This window comes from Alosa pseudoharengus, unplaced genomic scaffold, assembly GCF_046254945.1.
Source record: "Alosa pseudoharengus isolate Yale_2024_CS ecotype anadromous, Long Island Sound unplaced genomic scaffold, YU_APseudo_1.1 YU_APseudo_1.1_scf_17, whole genome shotgun sequence".
Lineage (NCBI taxonomy): Eukaryota > Metazoa > Chordata > Actinopteri > Clupeiformes > Clupeidae > Alosa > Alosa pseudoharengus.
In genome coordinates, this window is record NW_027468640.1 from 32,210,957 (window position 1) to 32,232,900 (window position 21,944).

The 21,944-nt window shown below is 42.4% G+C and overlaps 2 long non-coding RNA genes across 2 annotated transcripts; one reads left to right on the plus strand and one right to left on the minus strand.

Annotated features, from left to right (window-relative positions):
* Positions 1-7,028: 7,028 nt before the first annotated feature.
* Positions 7,029-8,337, plus strand: LOC143128108 (uncharacterized). Its single transcript, XR_012987812.1, has 3 exons — positions 7,029-7,284; positions 7,927-8,071; positions 8,247-8,337. It is a non-coding gene; the product is annotated as an uncharacterized LOC143128108 (long non-coding RNA).
* Positions 8,338-8,482: 145 nt separating this feature from the next.
* LOC143128110 (uncharacterized) lies at positions 8,483-9,795 on the minus strand. The gene is made up of 3 exons (XR_012987813.1): positions 9,511-9,795; positions 8,945-9,066; positions 8,483-8,574 (listed from the first exon to the last, which is right to left on the minus strand). It is a non-coding gene; the product is annotated as an uncharacterized LOC143128110 (long non-coding RNA).
* Between the last annotated feature and the right edge of the window lie 12,149 nt (positions 9,796-21,944).

Genomic DNA, 21,944 nt, shown 5'->3' on the forward strand with positions numbered 1-21,944 from the left:
CAGGAATAACCACACAGTGCGAAACCACACCAAGAAGAGCAGACAAAGTGTGCAAACCACTATGCAAATACAATCTGAGTATGCTATGTATGCCACACAGAAACACAAGTTTACCCCTATATTTACTGGTATGACTAGATCTAACCATATGTAACATTGCATAAGGATGTAGTAATCAGTCCTATAGAAGTCAGCAGCTTATAGGGATGATTTCTTTCAAGCAACTTATCAACACATCACAAACATATCACTTAATTCAGTGGTATGAGTAGTCACCTCTCCATCAATAGACTGAAATGGTTTTTGGTGATACGAAATGTCATCCATCTCATTTGCTATGAACTATGCTAATGTCTTTCTTCATTGTTCAGTAAATCAAGGTTTAATTCATGACCTCACAAGATATGTATTTTCTTGTGTAACCAATAACATTGTTGACAGGCTGTTAGCAGATAACAGCGAGGGCTACAATGATCAAACGATGATACCTCCTGACAGAGAAGGCATTTTGGGCCTAGTCATGACATACTGTTCTCTTGCTCCCTCTAGTGAACAAAGATGGTAGCACCCTCAGTAGACTGGAGATCCAATATCATTCCAATATCAGACTTCAAGGTGCAGGTCAAACTATGGAACATCATTTAAGAATCACTTCTGTCGATTTTTTCAAATATGTAAAAGAAAATTGGTATCTATTGTGAACTTAAATAAATCATAAGACTCCTTTATTGTTTTCTTTAGAAGGTGAATCTTTTTTTCAGACTATTCAGAGAGAAACCTTACAGATTGTATAATCTGTTCTTTATTTCATGTATGGGACAAGTCTAGTGGCAGTCTAAAAGATCATGACGTGTTAAAGTCAGCGATTTCGCAGGAAGTTGTGTTTGTTTATATTAAAATGTAATATTTTTAATATTAGCAATGTACATACATTTAATAAACATACATTTAATAAACATTTAATAAACCATGTACATTATATCTGAACTAAGGATCAAACAAAACACGCCAGAGAGGTAGCTCACTTTAAAGGGACAGTGTGGAACATTTTCAGTTGTTTGTTATCTAATACTGTAGCTATATTAACATTTCCCATTCATAAATGTGGCCTCGTTCATGTTTAATTACCACCACCACCAATTCGAAGCATACCTATGGGCTTAGAAATCAGCATTTACATATACATAGCGTTTATAAACGCTCCATCTACGTGCGCCATGTTAAAATAACGGTGGCCGGCTAGGGACATTTGTGAAATACAGCGCCGTCTTTGGCATGCAAAGAAAAACTTTCTTGGATTCATCTGCTGAATTTCCCTACATTCAGCGATCTAAGTTATGAACCCATTTTCTACAACCTACATGTCTTCCTAACATTCCAACATTGGCATTGCATGCATTTTCCAACGAAACAAATAAAGAGAAACAATAACGTTGTTCGTGATCTGTCACTGTCTCAGCAAAGCTCTTGTGCACAGCCACCTGTTCAAAGGCTCTACCCAGAGACAGTTGGTAAACTCAGGGATGCAAACAGAGGTATGGTCAAAAAGGAGTGAGATTATCGAAGCCCACGCCCCCGCAGGAAATATCATATAATTACATTTTGCCACCACCTCTGCCATCCAGGGCTCACCCTATTCACACAAAAATGTTCTTTATATGAAAATACACTGTCCCAGTTCCTTGGCAGTGATGCAAACACATGTGAGGTGAAAAAAGAGAGAAACATTACCAACCAACAGTCTAAAAAAACAGTCTAAGATAGTTCCAGAAATGTATCTTTATGGATATATAAAACCATTATCATTGTTATGGTCTTGCTGTTGCACAATTGAAACTAAAGCAGTAAGTGAAAACATTCACATCGGTGGACTGCTTTACTAATGCAAAATTGCAAACTATTACAATGATTTCATTGCATTACTCAGCATGGTTGCACAGTGCTTGCATGAGAAATACTTCCCAAAAACCTTCCCTAATTGTAAGGATGCCATATAGGGGTGTAAATCACAAGTTTCATCACGATTCGATACAATATTGATTCTTTAAGCCAATGATGATTATTTTCGATCCTTCAACATTTTTAGCAATTCCATGTGTTACTGGGGTCTGTTGTTCATAGGAAATGATAGATTTTGATTAATTTTCATGGATTAAAAAATGCCAAATATTATAGGCTTAATTATAGGCCAAATACTGAACATTGACTGTGGAATCAGGTAACACACTTTTTTCTCTTTTCCTCCCCTAAAACCTCCTGTCACTTGCCAGATGCTTTTGAATTTAACATGGTTTAACTCATATGTTGCAGTCGAAGTGAAAGGAAACTAGCCTATTTGGAATATTCTGTAGGCCTGCTGTTTTTTTTTATGAGAGCAATTTAACTGACTGAACAAGTTTTCATCAGGCTATTGAATGCTTTATATGTGAATGCTATATACTTAATTTACCATTAGCTAGATTAGAATGGTTCTATACGCAGTTGTCATATAAATGCTTGTTTTGTTTTGCGTTTGTTGTAGTAGGCTATTCAAAGCATTTCATGTTCATCGCTCGTGGTGTAGGCCTATGTCTTGAGTGATCGCTGTCCCTTTAAATGTCTGGGACTTTAAATTAGGCCTACGTTTTGACTCTGTGCTGTTTTTGTTGATGGACGTCGCCGTCTTTCATTCAGTTTTCCTACCGTTTTAATTAATGACACAGGCAATTCCGTGGTTGAAGTAAGGAATTGTTTTTACCCGTATTCTTGCAATTCCCACATAACATTAAATACTAGGCCTAGGTCACTGACAGGAATAATTGTATTATTGTACGGTTCCGGATGACCGTGTTAAAACTTCCACCTGAAGTAGCTATAGGCTACTGCGGAGGTAAGAGCGCGAACTGAGAGAGTTGCCTCCTAACGGAGCCTATATTTTCTTAGCTGCTAGAACGATCACTACAGCTCCTTTGCTACATGATCAGAAGCACATTAACCAGCAGGCCCATTTGAGAAACGCTCTGGTTCCTCTTGTAGCCTGCGGTAGATGACGTGAAAAAGCTAGAGTCGCCGGAAAGCGTCTTTGATGATCAGACACCCCCCCCCCCCCCCCCCCCCATTAAAAAAAAACTCTTCGGATCCGCACGATTCACACAAGTCACCCAAACTGACGTGAAAAAAGCGGGAGGCGCCGAAAAGCGCCGTGTTTGCATCCCTGTAAACTAACCTACCATAGTTTTGCTAGAACTCTGGCGCAGGGTAGGGCAATGGGCCATTTGGTGGTGCTAGTGCGTCACCTGTGGCTCACACTGTCGCAGCTGCCGGACAGGGAGAAGATCCCGCTGCTCGATGCGCCGCTGACTCCCTCGGAGTTGTTCAGGCCAACAATGACCAGCATGAGGGAGCGTTTTGAGGCAACGCAGAAAAGCGCGGAGGCGCTGAAGAGCTTTCTGCCTCGGCAAGAGGGGATCTCCCGCCCCGCTGTGCAGGCGGCGACAATGGCCACGCGCCGTGTGCGGGCAATACGCAAGCATGCGCCACACCCACAGCGGCAGCAGCAACAGCAGAGGCAGCAGCAGCAGCAGCAGAGGCCGCCTGGACAACAGAGGGGGATCTACCCGCCGCGGCAGGACGGGCAGTCAAGGCGAGGCTGGAAGCGGGGCAGGGAGCGGTCTGCTTCATGCCCAGCCCCCACTAGCTAGCCTCAGGCGAGCTGACTGTTGGGACGGTCACAGGAGGTTGGCGAGCTGTTCCCCAAGCGCGCCAGAATTCTCTAAGGTGACAGTTCATGCACAGTTGCACTGTTGTATCCACAAGTACTTGTTAAACCCCCCCCCCCAAAAAAAAAAAATCATTATCAATCTATAATCATGATGAGGCACGGCCAAGCGCGTGTTCCTGCCGCGGCGCTACGGCCTGTGGCAGACACACAGCCGGCCCCAGGCTTGATGGCTCCGGACGTGGATGCCCCGTCTGGAGTGGGTCGGCCTGGGTTAAACCCGCGGACGCCGTGACTGGCGAACCACATTGCAGAGTGACGGAAGTGCACAAACTCCCAATGGGTTCTCCATACGCTGGAGCATGGGTACAAGCTACAGTTCGCCCGTGCTCCTCCCGTCTTCACGGGTATCAGGCTGACAAGGGTCTCGCCCATACACGAGCTGGCGGCCAAGCAGGCCATATGCCCGGTGCCGCGGGGCCAGTGGATGGAGGGGATGTACAGTCAGTATTTTTTGGTTCCCAAGAAGGATGGCAGCATTCGGCCTATTCTGGACCTCCGCATACTTATCAAAAATTCCGTTCAAGATGCTGACGTTGCAGCGCATTGTTCAGAGCATGCAGCAGGGGGATTGGATGGTCACAACAGACTTGAAAGACGCATATTTTCATGTTCCGATTCATCCTCGGCACAGAAAATATCGGTTTTCGGTTTTATGCTTTGGGCTGGCTCTAGCGCCCCGCACCTTCACCAAGGTCGTTCAGGAAGAGCTGTGGCCCCTCTCAGGAGGCGAGGTATTCGCATATTGAATTATCTGGACGACTGGGTCTTACTGGCAGACTCCAGGGCCCTTCTGGAACAGCATGTAGCCGAGACGGTTAGCCATCTAGAACGGCTGGGTTTCCAGGTGAATTGGGTAAAGAGCCGACTCACGCCTGCGCAGGCAATCCCCTACCTGGGACTGGAGTTCGATGCGGTGGGCATCAGTGGCGGCTGGTGGTTAAAAAAATAACGGAGGAAGGAATGTCTGCCTGATTGGCGTTAGTGGCAAATGTGAGGTTGTGATGGTGTTGGTGGCATACGTGAACAATATATGTATGTATGTAGTATGTAGGCCGCCTACCCAAACACATTTATAGCAGCAGTATGTACTATGTAGCATTTTAACTGGCAATGTTGTGCAATAAATGCTGTTCTGACATTCTCGGGGGGGGGGTTTGCTCAGTGTAATACATTGGCAGAAAAGTCTATAATAATAAAAATAGACACTTGTTTTATAAAACCATGTAACTATTTACCATTAAAAATAGACCTTAAAGGGGACATATTATGCAAATTTCACTTTTTGCATCTTTTTGTACCTCCATTTGGGTCTCTACTGCTCCTAACAACACTCCACGCGTGCAAAAAAGCCATCCATGCGTTTTCTGTGAGTCAGTTGAACGATTTTGGTGTCAGGAATCATAGGCTTCTAAGAGCCATTTTCTGGCTCCCTAACCTGACGTCAAAATAAGGGAATTTGCATAGAACCACCCTGGCGCCACCCCTCACCTCTCAACCCCCATATAGTATGAAGGTATATTGGGTGCAAAAGTGGCGAGCACATTTAACTGCAGATTTTGCATGTGCACACTAAAGTCGTAAATGTGTAACAGTAAAGTTGAAGTTGTACATATTTTTTTATATCTTGTTAACACAAAATAGGGGCTACGGGTTCACAAATCCTTTTTACAGGTACACAAATCCTTTTTACAGGTACACAAATCCTATCCTGTGAGTCACAACTTTCAAGAGTCACGCACTCGACACTTTTGCTCCAATCGTTGCAGCGCAGTAGGTGCGAAACACATTTGCACATCCGTGTTTCATAATCTGAGAACATGCACAACATTCGTGCATTTGTAAACCCAAATGTGAACTAATGCATCCGAAGTTGTGCATCTGTGAAATAATTTCTCATTAATAAAATTCTACAGATCGCTTTGATTTTCTTGCACGACTACAAGTCAATTGATACAAGTGCTCGAATCTTCTTCTATGAGTGACGATACTTTTGCTCCTGGCTAGGTGATATAATAGGAGCAAAACGATTTGTATGTGTGCACGTCGAGCGAATCGATCGAGAAAACAAGGCGGCCGGATCTGGATCGCGCTCAGACTACCATTGCCTGCTCATAAGGTAAGTAACATGATAATAATATGAAGAAAGTTATCTTGTTTGTTGGTTTACATTATCATGACCGCTATGTTTAGCTTAGTTTACCTGCTTGCTAAATCCTCCAGTGCCAGATCAAGCTAGCTATCGCTAGATAAATAACTAGTTTAGAAGTACAGAAATATAACACTGCCCGTCCAAAATCGTTAGGACACACAATCTGACACAATCGTTCTGCAATTTTCGAACAGCTGACTTGTATCTTGCACGAAGACTATTGGATAGTGCAAGGCAAGTTAGCAATTGTTTGCTGTGCAGACATTATGAATAATAAGGTCGACTTAACACCGCACACCGCAACATTTTTTTCCTCGCTTTGTGCAAAGAAAAACTATAAATCGTGTGTCCTTCATTGATAAGGAAACATGCTGAGGTTACTTACTTTATGAGCAGGCAATGGTAGTCTGAGCGTGATCCAGGATCCAGATCCGGCCGCCTTGTTTTCTCGATCGATTGCTCGACGTGCACATATACAAATCTTTTTGCACCTATTATATCACCTAGCCAGGAGCAAAAGTCACTAGTCACTCGTAGAAGCAGATTCGAGCACTTGTATCAATTGACTTGTAGTCGTGCAAGAAAATCAAAGCGATCTGTAGAATTTTATTAATGAGAAATTATTTCACAGATGCACAACTTCGGATGCATTAGTTCACATTTGGGTTTACAAATGCACGAATGTTGTGCATGTTCTCAGATTATGAAACAAGGATGTGCAAATGTGTTTCGCACCTACTGCGCTGCAACGATTGGAGCAAAAGTGTGGAGTGCGTGACTCTTGAAAGTTGTGACTCACAGGATAGGATTTGTGTACCTGTAAAAAGGATTTGTGTACCTGTAAAAAGGATTTGTGAACCCGTAGCCCCTATTTTGTGTTAACAAGATATAAAAAAATATGTACAACTTCAACTTTACTGTTACACATTTACGACTTTAGTGTGCACATGCAAAATCTGCAGTTAAATGTGCTCGCCACTTTTGCACCCAATATACCTTCATAATATAGCCCCACCCACCCAATTAGTTGAAGATCGCCATTAGTTTGCTGATTTAACGAGCACAGACACCAAGCTCAATGACTACAAGCAAGAGCAAGTCGCACATGAAGTGTTGTGTTGTTGGCTGCACAGAACAACACAAATCCTTGCACTTTCTCCCAGCCAAAGACGACAGAAGAACCGAGTGGCTCCACTTCATTGTCGATGGCCATGTTCCAGCAACTGTCGGCAAAAATTTTGTGGTGTGTGCGAACCACTTCAAGACAGACTGCTTTGAAAACTTAGGACAGTACACTGCAGGATTGGCCATCAAACTTCGTTTGACAGAGGGATCTGTACCTACTGTTCGTGGCAAGTCACAAGATGAGAGACATGTAAGTACTTTCAAATAATGACTTTTGTGTTTCTATCGCAGTTAAGCATGAACTAACGTTAGGCTGTTCGTGTTTTGCCATTTAGCACAAGCTAACGCAAACATTACGGCTAACTTTAGCCCTGCATCTGCTTGGAGTGAGCATTTCCTCCATTCCAAATTGCAAATGCAGCACACAGCCGATCGAGTCATATTTGACAATCCCAGTCAATAATATCTGAAAGTAATGAATTGAAAATGTTGTCTAGACGCTAGACCTCCATTAAATATTGTCATGTTATCCACAATTGAGGCGACCAACAGCTAAAAGCCCTTAGTATAAGCTAATGTTAGCTTGTAGCCTCACTTTATAACGTTATCCAGTGCACATTTCCCCTATAGCTCTATTTCATTTAAGCTGCAAGGGTTTGTCACAATTTGTAGTCGTTTTGTCCTTACTGATAAGGAGTTAGATATGGTCATGTTATCTACAATGAAGGTGGCCAGTAAGCTCTTGGTCTAGGCTAATGTTTGCTGTTGTAAATAAAGCGAGATATAGTACTGACAGTGCAAGAAGTTGTAGCCTCAGTTTTTAGCTCAAAGTAACAGGCATATTATGTGCATGCCATTATTTTCATGTTTGGTTTTCTCTTTACTGCGCAAGACTCTACCTGGCTGCTCTGCATTACAATGAGGATGCTGCACGAGACCAGGCCACCTTATCCTCTGGGGACCCTCTCTACAGGATGCATTTCTCAAAGTACAGGGAGAGTGCAGGGTGAAACCCATCAAAACCGAGACAACATTCCGTAAGTTACATAATTTTACATAATTTTTTATTCATCAACAATAAAAGATCTGTTCATTTTGCATGCTATTGCACTATGGTGTCTTTACAATGAACAAAACAATAAATAAATGTACAATGAAATACTTTACAAACTATGTACATAGTTACAGAAGTGTTTGTAAAATATTGCACAGGGTATGTGGAACACTTGATGGGCTTCATCATGGGCGAGGTCTTTGTGGACCAAGAAGCATACAGGGAGGAACTCCTGAAAATAAGCATTCCTCCGGACCTGTCCTCAGAGTTTGAGCACCCAGAGAAGGAGGAGGAGGTGATCGCCAACTATGTGTCTCGCTTCAATCCAGGGGAGGCAGTTTGAAGCCCACGTATTGTCCTTGGCTGTCAGGAAACTCCCGACGAACACACAGGACCACACATGACGGGATGACGACCCTTATTCTGCATCCAAGGAATCCCCAACACCAACTGACAAAGCTCCTGTAGGCAAGCTATCTGTAACGACTAAAAAAAAAAAAAAAATTGCAGTAGTTAGCAGGTTACATAATCTGTCAGTTCTGTCAAAAGTGCAAAGTGCAATTGTCATATTGCATATGTCATGTTTTATTTCTGTTTTGTGTAATAAATATATTGTGATTTTATTTATATTTAAATGTGTCACGAGTGTATGTTTGATACCTGCTGAATTTGCAGACAATAGCCATACATAAAAAGAAAGAAAACAACAATTGGGGCATGTGTTGGTGTGTAAGGCCATTAGTGACCTATGAACATTAGTAAGACTAACATCTGCTTTTGCTGATAAAAACAGTAGCCTGTCACTTCTCATAAACACTGGGAAAAACTAATAAGTAGCTTAATAAATAACACATACTGCTCTATTCCCCGTAGCCGTAAGGCCCCATGGTCAGCTCTGTATATGTTCAGTGCGTTCTGAAGAGAATAAACATTCAGGCACACCGGGTATAAACCCGTCTGCTGCAGACGTCGTGTGATCTATAATGGTAAGGTGAGTGCTATGCTAGCACAGTCCCTAGCATTATTCTTAAATGAGTGAGTAATATGGCAGCATACTCGCTAGCTCATTTATAAATAAGTTAGTAACACGGTAAGATATTTGCAGGCCTTTCTGTATCTTAGAAAAGTTACCTGTGTAATCTCCAGGCAGCATATACTCTGCCTCAGTTGCCACTGCCCAACAATTTCCACAAGCACACCTATATAATAATTAAAATAATAATAAAAGCTAATCAAGTGCTGTGAATCTAGTGAAATTTCAAATACAAGCAAATGTTAAATATTGTAAAAAGACTGGCTTTGTCACGAAAAATTACATTACGTTTACTTTGTAACATGCTGAACAGGGTGAAGGCTAATAGCCAAGACTAATTTGGCACGTAGGAGAGATAGCAAATACATTGATTTAAAAAGTTAACAAACCATTTAGAAACTGCTTGCAGCATTCGTGAAGGTGTTTCTGCAGGTGGCTCCTCTTCATCTTGATCTGGGTCCGACTCTGGGTCGAAAATGTTGGGCTAGAGTGCGCCTCTGTATTCTGTCATTTTCACCCAAGCAGTGGAGGTTTTCACGAACAGCGTAAACATCTGACAGGTGGGGCGTGGTCAGCAGTAGCTTATTTGCATAAAAGTGATAGAGTCCTTAAACGGCTCATTCTGAAAGGGACTGAAGCTGGCAAGAATTAGGCTGCAGAGATCTCTTTATGTGAGATTGATTTTGTGCAAAAAACTTTATGAAGATGTTTTGTATAGCCCATAGACCTATTCTAACTTGTTTAAAAAGAGGTATAATATGTCTCCTTTAAATGTGGTTATTTGTAACATGATTTTGTTTTTAAAGCCAAATCGCTATAATTTAAAGACAGGTTGTAATAGCTAAGTGGGAATTTATGAAAGCATACTCGAAAGGCAAATGTTATTGAAGACTTCTTTAAGTGATGCATCATGGTCTGAAACATTCATTAACAATGTTACCATCCAAAGATACATTTAGAACGGTGAAAACAAGAACATAACAACAAGAACCTTATTTAACAATTGTTTAGTTAAGGCATAACTTGGATGATTATAACAACGCATAACTATCCAAAAATGTTTTATCACCAAGTGAACTGTCCACGTATGTGACATGCCAGCAGTGGGCTATGGCTGATTGTTTTCTGTGCTAACGTTACCAGTTAGCCATGAGTAGCCTATTTGTCTGACTATGTAGCATTCAGTAGCCCAGTGTTTTTCAACCACTGTGCCGGGGCACACTAGTGTGCCGTGAGAGATCATCAGGTGTGCCGCAGAAAATTACCCAAATGTCACTCACTGGTCCAGAAAAGCAACTGTTGCATCAAAGAATTTATAACCACATGCTCTCATTGATTGTATGATTGCACTATTTGTGGTATGCAGGCATTGTACAACGGGGGCCCCATATCCAGTATTCACAGAATCATCACATATCCAGTTCATAACAACAATTAAATTAGATATAGTCACCTACAAATGAAACAGAGGGCGCTTGTTTTATTGAGCAGGTCTTGCATAGAAGCCATAATAAGGATATATCTGTGTATTAGTTGAAATTTTAGGCTATGGTATGTTTATTTTTTCTTCACACAGGATGTTAGTGTGCCGTGGGACATTTTAAGTGTGCCGTGGCACAAAAAAGGTTGAAAAACACTACAGTAGCCTACACTTACCATCTTGTTTTGGAATATTTTTGGAGCTGGTCTTCCTGCTTTGATAAACATTATCAGTGTATTTGAATGTATAAAAGATTTGAGATTGTCCTCTGATTCCATTGTACTGTTTATTTCACGAGCAAAAAACAAGCTTTCCGTTCAACATAAGATTCGTAGTTTGACTGCAGATAACATTCTTGAACCGTTGCCGCTAAAAAAAGCACCCCCTATCGCAATTGAAGCTAGCGAAGCGGTCATATAGGGATTGTCAAAGTTTTTTTTTTTTTTTTCCCCGTCATCTACTTCCTGAATTTTTGGTCAGCGATACCCGGGACACCGAACCACCGGGGCACATGAAATTTGGTGGGTGTGTAGCCCCACTAGACTTTTACGGAAAAATTTCGTTTCGTCCCCGGGGGCCTCTCCCCCCCCGTGCTGGGCCCCCCGAACCGCAAAAAAAGCAGTTTTTCCTAAATAACTACTTGAACCGTGGCACTGAGGATGAAGAATCTTTTATGGTATGTTGGTCTCAAGGGCCCACATCAATCTGGCTCATAATCACTCATTTGTGATTTGCACCCCCCCGGTAAAAAATGAAAATGCAATTTTATTCTGCTTTAATCGCCCCTATCTTCAGTTAAGATGTTCAGAACTGCACCAAATTTTATGTGTATGATTGACCTGGCATTCTCTGGGGGTATGCCAAGTTTCGTAGAATTTCATCCATGGGGGGGTCTAAAAAAAATTAGGTTTGGTGTACATTTAGTGACTGTACACTCATTGGCCTGTAGATGGCGGTGCACACATATACACATGCACACACACACAGGCACCCACATACTATCGGTATTAGAACGGCCAATACATAATTACAAATTTAGTAGCATTAAAAGAAAGCCAAAATAAATATTCATCATCATCATGGCTGCATTTCCAGTATTGGCGATAAGTTGTCGTTTGTCCACTAGATGCCGCATCGTTGTAGTGAGACGTAATTTTAGTTAAAAGTGGGTTGGAACAATGGACGCTTCCTACAAGGACTAGTTTACCGCAGAGAACGTCTAATAAGGATAGGATGATGTTCACATGAAATGTAATTCCCATTTCTTCTTGAAGCTGAAATAAATCTGAGGATGTTTATCGGACATGCTTGGTTTTTACTGCAGGTAGGCCTACGTTAATCTTATAATATCAATAAGGACCTAGTGTTAGCGTTGGTTGAGTGATGGAGGCCAATTTGATTGATTGCATTTGTAGAAAATTATAAATGCGGTTATACCAAGCAAATTGATAGCAGCACTGTAATTGTATCTTTCGACTGTCATTTGTTGCACGTGCTACAAAAATCATTCTGTGCAATGGAAGATTTACCAACGTTACACCGGTCTGATACAGTTTTGCCTATACATGCGTGAGACTGAGACGCCTGTTTATTTTGTTTTAAGTGCGTGCAGGGTGTGAGAGGGGAATCGATGTGCTTTGATTCCAGCTTGGTAGTTGTAGTCTGTGAAATTAAAAAGCCTGTGTGTGTGAAGTATCCAAACAATGACACCTTCATTTCATTATGGCTGCTTTAGCAACACACCTTAAGCTACTGTGTAGTGGGTCCCATTTAGAAGTGGCTACTTCATTCGCGCTTTCCTTGACTCATGGAGCTGCGTGAATTTTATTACAACTTTTCGCCACGGTATGGCAGTTTAAGTCCGCTTGATACTGTAAGGCGTAAGCCATTGGTTTCCAAAGGAGATTTTATTTGTGTCGCCAGCATAGCCTATTGACAATTTATGTTGTAAATAGGCCTACCTTATAAGCCTACCTGTAGCTTAGGGAAGCTAACAGCTTTCTATTAGGATCTAGTTTGTTAGTTACAGTTTTGTCATAACTCCCTGATGCATTTTTGCATTTAGAATAGCCAGAGCGTGGATATCTCAATCGGAAAATTAAACAATATCGGGTGCCTATGAACTAGGCTGGGTGAACCCAGCCTGATCTGCCCGCTATTTATTTTTTGATTTCTTAAAAGATTGAGCTTGGTCTGGTGAAAGCCAGACTAGACATGGACCTCAGTTACACAATGCAAGGGAACATGAATCAGCCTATATTTGCACGAACAATAACGGACAACAGCTCTTCAACTTTGGCCCGTTAAAATGTGTATGAACAGTCTAGCGACGCATTTAATCAAGGCCCATTTGGACATGTCAGTTATTTGCACCACTGGTTAGATGTAAAACAGCATTTCGTTTCAGACTACTGTTACTTAATTTGTGCATTAACAATAACGTTTCAGACTACTGTTACTTAATTTGTGCATTGACAATAAAGTATTACATGAACTAAAGATGACTAAAATCTTATGTAGAAGAAGAAACATTCACAAAAAATCCATCCATCCAAAAATGACCTTTGTTTTTGATAGCTGTTGAAAACGGCATGGAACTGACAGAGATGTTTTTGTTCATAAATAAACAAACAAACAAACAAACAAATAAATAAAATTATGCTAATACCTTTTGCTTTTACAATGTAGGCCTAGCCTACAGGTGTAAGTGACCTTTCATCAATCCAGTTGCAATGGATGAACTGTGATGAACTGCCCTACTTGTGATTGTTTAGAGATTTTAAAGGTTTTATAACAATGCTACATCTTCTTTGGCTATTCTACAATCTATTCACCTTTTCAGCACCAGTAGGCTTCTTTCTGTGCAGCCGCACACACACTCAGGCATGCCAAACAAGCATACACAAAAGTTTCAAGAGTGGGGGATGGAGTAAAATATGGAGACAAATTGAAGTGTGATTTATTTTCGCGGAACGGATGTACAGGACTGAGCGGCGGTCATATTTTGTACCGCTATGCGGTACATCTAGTTTGTGCTACTTCTGTTCAAGTATTGATGAGTCACGTTTTTTCCTACATGGTATTATATGGAGAGAAAACATTAGCCTTTGAGTATTTTAATAGTCAGTTGTAAACAAAGAATTCTTCTCATGTAAGCCTAACCCTTTTGTAAATGGTCTGAAGTTCGCTCTAAATATCTGTTTATCGATTATGCTAACCGTTAGCATCTCTATGGGATTTCTCATATACATTAGCCATAACCTAACACATTAGTTTCTATTCTGTAACTTGGAATGTTAGCCTACATATAAGTATATATACTCTTTTAATCCCGTGAGGGAAATTTGGTCTCTGCATTTATCCCAATCCGTGAAACACACTCATCCCGGCGCAGTGAGCTGCCTGCAACAACAGCTGCGCTCGGGGAGCAGTGAGGGGTTAGGTGCCTTGCTTTAAGGGCCATTCATCCGTGCCTACTAGTCGGGGTTCAAACCGGCAACCCTCCGGTTACAAGTCCGAAGCGCTAAGCAGTAGGCCACGGCTGCCTTGATGCTTGATTGCTCTTAAACAAAATCTTGAAGGAAATAACGGAGATGTACTCTGTTGATCTGCTTAGTTTTACAGTGAATCCTAAGTAGAGGTTTTTTGAAGGGAACTTAAGCTTCAGACTTTCTCTTGGGAAACTGTCAGGCCTATTCATCTTCTCTAATGTAGCTGGCTAGACCATGTCATTGCCACACACACAAGTGGGGGCAGAATTGGAAATGTGTCAGAGTGACAATGCATTGGTTGATTTGGTTAAAAGGTCACAGGTTAGGTTATTGGTTAGTATTGTATTGATGCTATTCATAAATAATGAGCTGTAAAGTAACTAAAAATTTCTTTTAAAGGATATCGACTAATTATCATTATCGTCAAAATCACAAAAAATATCGAGATATTATTTTTTGTCCATATCGCCCACCCCTAGCGAGGTGTCATCTCCTTTCAGTCCGCGCAGTTCATGTGCCGGGCAAGCAGAAGGGGGCGGCGGATATGCTGTCGAGAGGCCCGTTGTCGCATCGAGAGTGGCGCCTCCATCCATAAGTAGTGGAGGGGGTGTGGCAGCGCTTCGGGAGAGCGCAGGTCAATCTTTTTGCTTCACGCGAGACGACGCACTGCCGACGTGGTTTGCGCTGACGCAGAATGATGCTCCGCTGGGGGTAGACGCTCTGGCCCACGAATGGCCGAGGAGCCTGTTATATGCGTTCCCCCCGAAGGCCTTGATACCAGCGGTCTTAGAGAGGGTGAGGAGAGGCAGACACAAGACTATCCTGATAGCCCCTCATTGGCCAGATCAGGTTTCCGGAGCTAATGGCTCTACTGCACGGTGAGCCGTGGAAGCTCCCAGCCCGCAAAGATCTGTTGTCCCAGGCGGACATGGCGATTAGGCACCCGGCGCCGGAGAGATGGCAGCTGGCGTCTTGGCCCCTGAGAGGCTGAGGCTACTTAGCGCGGGGTTGCCACTCTCGGTGGTGGAAACCATACAGAGTGCCAGAGCCTTGTCAACCCGCTCGCTATATTCCCTAAAATGGAAAGTGTTTGCGGACTGGTGTCGAGAGAGAGCGCTCCATGCTTTTACGATCGAGGAGATTCTGGTGTTTCTGCAGCATCTTTTTGACCTGAGGCGTGCCCCGTCCACGCTAAAAGTTTACTTGGCAGCCATATCGGCTTGTCATGTGGGTTGGGCAGGGATGTCGCCACCCACCCTGGGACCTAGCCATGGTGCTCTGGCAGGAGCGCCGTTTGAGCCATTGACGCGGGCCGAGCTGAAATGGTTGTCCTATAAGATGTGCTATTGCTCGCACTGACCTCGGTGAAGCGAGTGGGTGACCTCACCGCATTATCGGTTAACCCTCGAAAGCCGTTCTTCACCCTAACCCCTTTTATCAACCCAAGATTCTGTCCTTTTTGGCGAGCTTGAGGGTGATCGAGCTGCCCGCTTTTTGCCCAGAGGCCCAGCGGGAAGAGTCGTGGCTTTGTAGCCTGTGTCCGGTCAGGGCTCTGAGAGTACACGGAAAGGATGAGCGCGCTACGAGAGACTGAGCAGCTGTTTGTCTGTTTTGGTACACAAGCGCTAGGGAAACCCCTTCTAAACAGAGGCTCTCCCATTTAGTAGGGGAGATTATGTGAAAAATCGTTATGCGGTGGATAGAAGCATGACATTTGGTAGATATGTTCCTTGGGTGATCCTAAGACATCCTAGAAGGGGTGCCCAAAAATATCTCAAACACGAAGTGAGATTTTGAAGAATTTCAAAATGGCCGCCCATACAAATGACAGCTGATTCAAAAGCCACCTTCACAACCTCCTAAAAGCTTGAAATTTGGTATACATGTTCCTTGGATGATCCTAAGACATCCTAGAAGGGGTGCCCAAAAATATCTCAAACAGGAAGTGAGTTTTTAAAGAAACTGAAAAATGCTGTGCTCCCCACCACAAAATTGGCAGCTGATTCAAACACCACCTAAACAACCTTTTAAAAGCTTGAAATTTGGTATGTTTGTTCCTTGGGTGATCCTAAGTCATCCTGGAAGGGGTGCCCAAAAATATCTCAAACAGGAAGTGAGTTTTTAAAGAAATTGAAAAATGCTGCGTTCCCCGCCACAAAATAGGCAGCTAATTCAAAGACCACCTAAACAACCTCTTAAAAGCTTCACATTTGGTATACATGTTCCTTGGGTGATCCTAAGACATCATAGAAGGGGTGCCCAAAAAATATTAAACAGGAAGTGAGTTTTTAAAGAAATTGAAAAAAGCTGCGCTTCCCGCCACACAATTGGCAGCTGATTCAAACACCGCCTAAACAACCTCTTAAAAGCTTGAAATTTGGTATGTACTGTATGTTCCTTGGGTGATCCTAAGACATCTTAGAAGGAGTGCCCCAAATTATCTCAAACAGGAAGTGAGTTTTTAAAGAAATTGAAAAATATCACACTCCCCATCACAAAATTGGCAGCTAATTCAAAGATCACCTAAACATATCTCAAACAGGAAGTGAGATTTTGAAGAAATTCAAAATGGCCACCCATATAATTGATGGCTGATTCAGAGGCCACCAAAACAACCTCCTAAAAGCTTGAAATTTGATATATGTCCCTTGGGTGATCCTAAGTTATCCTAGAAGATTACTCCAAGAAATCTCAAATGGGAAATTAATTTTTAAAGAAATTGAAAAAAGGCTGCACTGCCTATCCACAAATTTGGCAGCTATTTCAAAGGCCACCCAAACAACCTCCTAAAAGCCTGAAATTAGGTAGCCTGGGTGTTCCCATGCTGCCTTGCGCGCGATTTGATTCACGCTGCTAAGGCAGCCTGGAGACCATGGAGCAAATTTTCGCCTGAGATAGGGGACCAATCACAGAACAAGCGGGAAAGCAAGACTATGATGAGCTATGTACAGACGCATTTGATAGACATCCGTGGCACCCAATAAACGGATCTGGGCATTTTTTTCAAATACGAGAAAATGAACGTTTGGTTTCCAGACCACGTCTCATTGAGAAGTGGTGGCGCTAGCCAGGCTAGAAATTAGGTATACGTGTCTTATAGATATGTCTCTGTTGGCTACACTATGGCTACCTATATATCCACCAACTGTCTCAAGGATACTACTGTATAAACACAGACACTCAAGCACCTCAGGCAGACCTCATAAAAACATACAATTAAGCACACATGTCCCCTGCAACTGCTCTATTTGAATACTGTGTCAGTGCAGCCTGTGTGTGAGGAATATTTTCCATTGAGAGACATATTGTATTTGAGAAAATAAGTCCTTCCTGAGATCACTGACTTTTTCAAGATCCGTTTTCTTATCGTAAAGAACACAAGTGTACTTCTCCAGCAATGCAAACATGTTTGATTCCTGGCTAAGCAGTTGCTGTCATAGCAATGAAGGCATCAATTACTTCTGGAAATGGTTTCCATGCAGCCCACCCTTTAGAAGGAGTCTGCTGTTCCAGAGATACCCCATCACATAGTGCAGTTGTTCAACTACTTCCATCTAAAAGTTATCCGTTCCATTGAGCCATCTCTATGTGTAACCCACCAAGCATCACAAACCTCTCTCCATAACAGTCTGGATCACTCCACTGAACCATTTTTGTAAATGTATATAGTGGTAGGTCAAATGCCATAACTGGGACCTGGCCTGGATTTAGGTGCTGTCAATTGTTTTACAACATTCATGCCATGTCTGACCATGGCAAAGCTGAGTTTATAGCAGGTGGGTCAGACAGTTCTGGCTGAAGTGAAGCATCAGTTTGATTGCATGCTCAGCCCACTTTTCCTCCTCTGTTATTGCCCATGCAGGTACCAGGTATTGGTTTGGTTAACTTTTGGCACTACAATGGCCTTTGGTTGAGAAGTAACAGCTGGAGCTGTAGTGTATACTTCTCTGGAAGACAGAGCATATATGTTTGCGCTTTTTGAGCTGGCTGAATGTATATTTGCTCTCTAGCACCTCGGATCGGGAGGCGAGCGTGCTAGTAATTGAGCTAATAGCCCAGGCTGCTAGTTCTCTCACTAGCACGTCAAGGTATCATGAGGGAGGTTTACTCAATGTACATACTGCACAGCTAAATACTAGCTGGCTACCGTTACTGTAGTACAAATCAAAATTTTGTAGCTTCTAATGTTATTCCCGAAATAACGGTACAATACCCCCCAGATTCACAAATACGCACCCCAGGTGATCATGGGGAGACAATTAACCTAGGGATGCCTTTGTTGGTTACATGCAGCTATTCCGACATGCCGCAACTTAGACATTGCCGTCTAATTGTCGAAGTGGCGGCATTAACATTAATTTTCAAGCGTCCCACTACTGCAACAATTTTTTTTCCATTGTCGGAGTAGCGACACTTGACCTTTTTTTTTCAAACGTCCTGCCATTCCGACACAGGTCATTAACAGTGGCGTAGCCAGGATTTTTCAACGGAGTGGACTTTTGCGAAGTAGGCCTAGGGTGGGCCTTTATTTTTTTATTCCAATATGGGCAGTATAGCCTAGGCCTACAGTAATCCCAACTTTAAACAACACACGATTTCATCACAGCTCAGATGATTCATGGCAAAAAACAATAAAAGGCTACATTGATAAATAGCAGGGGCAACAGGATTGGATTCTATAATAGCCTACGCACAATAACTTCAACTGAAAGGTTAGTCGCGTCTCAATGAGTCCAAGAGTGCGCCTCACACACACCAGCTCCGTTGAACAGTGTATTTTTCGTGTTTAAGAGCTAAAAAAGTTGATTAGAGAGTCACATTTGAAATGTTGGGTAGCCTAAATTATAGCCTATAGTGAGTGCATCTCAGAGGAAGAGATTTTGGAGAGAGAGAGAGGATTTAACCTAGGTGATGATTATTTGTGTCTGGTGGTAATTAGACTTGAGTATGGATACCTACGAATTGTTTTGAATAAAAAAGATAAGACAACAAATGAAATGTGACCCTGGCGAAACCAGTCGTTTTGGTAAAATTTACAAAATTAAGTTATTGTACTCACACGAACGGCCATAAACTAAGCTTTCCAACAAACAAGGTTATCGCAGTTGCTGTGAGACATAGGCCCTTCTCCAGTCTCTCTCAAAATCAAAACACACCCAATTCACGCTTGGACTTTTTTTCGATTATGTTTCTAAATGTTGGGACTGATGGACACTGAACTCTGGGGGTTATTTGAATGTTCATTGTGAAGTGGTTTACTGTAAAAGGAGCGTCGGATATCCCGCCTGTCTTTGCACAATTATAGGGTCATGATAATGCATGCGCTAGCCTAGAGTCGAGAGAAAGAAGACTAAATAAATATGCAGACATGTTATGTGCAATTCAACAACTGCACGCATGACATAGAAAAGATATATTCCTAGCCTACATTATTGTGTAGTAAATTGAGTTTATCCAACCTGCTGGCAAGCCAAAATGCGTTGCACATGACTTTATCTTTGTCCTCTAAAATGCAATAGCAACTTGAATATATCGCACATCCAGTTTGAACACCCTGATGGACACTGAACTCTGGGGGTTATCTGAACGTTCACTGAAGTGGTTTAGGCTGCTGGAGCGTAAGAATTCTAACCTGACTCTCGCTAGGCGAAACAAAATTCATCTGGCGAGAGTCAGGTTCTAAGAATTCCGCCCTTCTTTGCGCAATTGGCCATTGATTGACGGCCATTAATTAGTTAATATAGGTGGCCTGCACGCACAGAGTTTGTTTGATGCATGGAGTTTCCGACCGTTTTCCCCTGAGAGCATAGAGAATAAAATGAGGAGAGCTACCTGTGTTTTACATATGTGTAACATTTATTCACATGGCCAGTTCAAAATCACCTGAGGTTTTGACTGAAATGTGTGCCAATATCAATTATAAACATTGTTTGGAGTGGATGGCGGGTGGATTGATGTAGCTGCAGGTGCAGATGACATGACTACAGCTCATCCATGCATCTAGGATGTTGGAATTTGATAGGCTACAGGAACTGCAGAGATAAATTGAAAATGAGGATTGGTAATGTCGGAATAGCGGTACTAAAAAAAATCGGAGTAGGGGCATGTCTAAATAGAGGCATGTCGTAATAACGGTATGTCGTAATAGAGGGTTGTCGTAATAACGGGATGTCGTAATAAAGAGTGAACCCCGCCTTTGTTTGCCTAGATTTAGCTTGATAATTGGAACCCAGCTAGTGGTTCTACATTGGCTAACACTATGGGCCCGTCCCATTTCTCCCCCTTTAAAACTTCCACTTGGTTTTGATTGCCCTCAACATTAAAGCCCCCTCGACAAGGGAAGTGGGGGTGAAGATCTTTCCCTATGAATTAGGACACCACTATATGCAAATTAGCGTAGCGAACGTGCTCACCTACGTCACGCGCAGCGCCGACGTGTCTACCGGTAGTAGCCTGCTACTATTTTCATTCAGGAACATGCCCGTTCCAGCGGTCATTGTTGTGTGGGCTGTGCTGGTTTATCTACGTCTGGTTAATCAACAAAGACATTCGTGTTCATGTGAACGCCAGAACACACTATCCTAAATATTGACGAAACTACCCAGATTGATTTATAACGTTATTTGATGGGCAGACTCTCTCAAAGCAATCAGCAGATATCATGAACATCGTCAGATAGCTTCGTGAGATATTTTCTAACATTAGTGTTCAAAACTCAACAGTCCATCAGATGTGCATCAAACTAACATATTCCAACATATTTCGAAATTTTAATATGCTTATTTGCGAAAATATATGAAAACATTGACCGACTCACTGAGCTTGCACGGTATCCTGGGTAATTTCATCTCCCACTTCGTTTTAAGCCTGCATTGGTCCTGGCTATATTTTGAGGGTTGATTTTAAGGGGAAAATAGCACTTCCCCTTGCTCCCTAAAGTAATGGGACACCCTAGCCCTACACGTGCAAAAACGAGGGTTAGGGCAAAAATCTAGGAGTAGGGGAGGTATTGGGACGGGCCCTAACACTGCCATAACATTTGGTCAATGAGTTGTGTCCCTATTTAGGGCTTGATTTCCCCCCCTCCGTTTTCAATAATAACATCGTGCACACAACATTGTTTTCAAAAAACTTTTCATTTACATCAACACGCATAAATACGCTGTCGAGCGCCAAAATAACTATGCCAAACCTATGGGTGGCAGTGTAGGGAAAGGAATAAAGCCATGCTGGCCAATCAAAATCCTCAGAATCGACACCAACGACTAACACGAGCGACTTCCTGTTCCTTTCAAAACAGCAAACATGGCGCGATGTTCGTTTGTATGGACAGACAGCGAAGTAGAGTTACTCCTTCGTGTAGCGTTAATTTTGCACAAAAGTAAAAATTAGTAGCACCTTAACAGCATCCATGATAATCCTGATCAGTAGCCAAAGAAACTGTAAACATCAGGCGCTCACATGACGTTAAGGATTTTCTGGCGCATAATGTGACGTTTAAGAACACCGTTTATCCCTGTTGACACGGCAGCACATGAACGGCGTTATCAGAAATTTCCACTTTGGCCGGAGGTTTTTAGAAATAATCGTTTTCTGTGATAAAAACGGGGTTTTGGTGTAAACGAGAGGCCAAACCGCAGGGAAATATCTGCATTTTCCCTTCGTATAAATGGGGTCTAACACTATGATACAGTGTAATTGTCAAGTTGTATGGCTCACTGTGTTCAAAGTCGATCTTAAAGGGACACCAGGCAACGTTTTCGTGTTAATTAATCATCTTCGTAAGCCGATATATGGTTAAATGACTCATTACGGGGCGAATTAAGGCTCTCTCGCCCGCCCCTACTGCCTG